Here is a 1,896-nt window from a genome sequence, read left to right on the forward strand (position 1 = left end):
TCATTTGTGTTTTTTTTTATATAGGTGAACACAAAATAGGATTTATTAAAGATCTTGATTAAGGAAGGGATAGCACAGTGGAAGCCTTCAAGATTGTAGGGCCTGCCACTCATCCAAGTTACCATGATTCAGGATTAGTTCACCCTACAGACATGAGGGGTGAATTACTTCTCAATCATTATATCTTCAACTTCATCTGCATTAAACTTGGGAAAGCCCCTCTTCTTTGAGATATGGATTTTCTGGCAGCAAGGGAGTTTGAACTTGGCCCTATAAAGGGCCTCAATCACACGCTCCTTGTTATGCAGCTTGACCCAGATGGATGTGATGACTTGTCCAACATGAATCCTTGCCACTATACTGTGGGGCTTCCCAAAGGCACACTGATACCTGTCTGGAGCCTAGATGGAGGACAGCATGAGATCAGAGATAAGAACATCCACTTGGAAGAACTTTTTCAAGGTCCCTTAGGGCAGCCCATACAAGCAACAATCTGTGTACACAACTAAAGCAGTTGCTGTTTGTAGCCACTGGGCACCCACAAGTAGATTGAATTTCTCCTGAAGATTGAATTTCTGATTCAGTGTAAAGCATGGGAAGACACCAAGAGGTCCCCAACAGGAGTAGATGGCTTAGAATCCTTTGTGTAACTACAGACTGAGAGAGCAGGTGGAGATTAATCCAGAGATGATTGCTGCTACCCTCACAGGTGCCCCACCTTATGCCAACAAGAAAGAGATTTTCTGCTTCCTCTGAGCACAGTGATCTCATAATGGGGAGTTAGTTATTGGCCTGGTCTCAGAGGCAAGGGACAGGAAACTGCTCTTTGGGTTGCTGTGAGAGCAGACCCTGGTCCCAGTAGGTCCCTGGGCTGTGGTGCAGGTCCTTAGGTATAGACAAGGAATGTTACTGCCCCAGATAGGTGACTTTTACCTAGAATTCTACCAGGGGGGCTTCATTCTCACTCATGTCATACCTAAAAGTTATTAGAAGGCAACTGAAATGGTCTTGTGAGTAAAATAATGCCTACCCACACCCCATGACATCCATGTCCTACTCCCAAAAAGGAATACATTAGGTCAGATGGTTGCCAGTTGGCTGACCTTGAGATGAGATTATCTTGGATTACCTGGTGGGTCCAGGGGAATCACAAAGGTGCTTAAAAGCAGAAGAGGGAGGGCAAGAGAGAGCCAGAGAGATAAGAGCATATGAAGGACTCAGTTCAACATTGCTAGAGACATGGAGCCATGAGCCAAGGAGTGTGGGTGGCCTCTAGAAGCTGGACTACGTTGCTGCCAACACCCACATTTTAGCCCAGTGAAATCCATGCCAGACTTCTGACCTCCAGAACTGTGAGATAATACATTTGTGTTGTTTTTAAACCACTAAATTTGAGATAAATTTTTTTACATTAGAAATAAGGAACTAAAACAGAATTCATTAATTTTTTTTTTTTTTTTTTTTAGAATGAAAGGAAAGAGGAGAACTTAAAAGCTTGACAGACTTCTCCTTCTCCTTTGCATTGCAGGGCCCTGCAAGTCATTGCCAATATTTTTCTTCTCTTCTCTTTAAAAAGACAAAAAAGATTCTACATCTAACTTGGGCTAAATTTTTTACACAGTTAAAATAGGATTGTGGCAAGATCCAGGACCCATATTTTAAGAGTCTCCCCAGGCATCTCTAGTATGCAGCTAGGTTTGCAAATCACTGGTCTAAAATTTCAGTTCTAGCCCACATAATTATGAGGTGGCTGCATACTTGGAGAATGAGTACCAGCAGATTATAATTAACCTGGGAGGGCATAACACCTGGGGTGACCATGAGGATTGGGTCTGATGACACAACCCTTTATGTGTGACCTGCATAATGGAATGGTGAGCATGCTCATTAAATGCG

General features: G+C 43.0%; 1 pseudogene; it reads right to left on the bottom strand.

The window, feature by feature from the left end:
* Window positions 1-450: 450 nt before the first annotated feature.
* Window positions 451-564, bottom strand: LOC147822271 (small nucleolar RNA SNORA70; annotated as a pseudogene).
* Between the last annotated feature and the right edge of the window lie 1,332 nt (window positions 565-1,896).

The sequence above is a fragment of the Heterocephalus glaber genome, unplaced genomic scaffold, assembly GCF_053883595.1.
Source record: "Heterocephalus glaber isolate CG9 unplaced genomic scaffold, H.glaber_assembly_v1.0 deba00001666, whole genome shotgun sequence".
NCBI lineage: Eukaryota > Metazoa > Chordata > Mammalia > Rodentia > Bathyergidae > Heterocephalus > Heterocephalus glaber.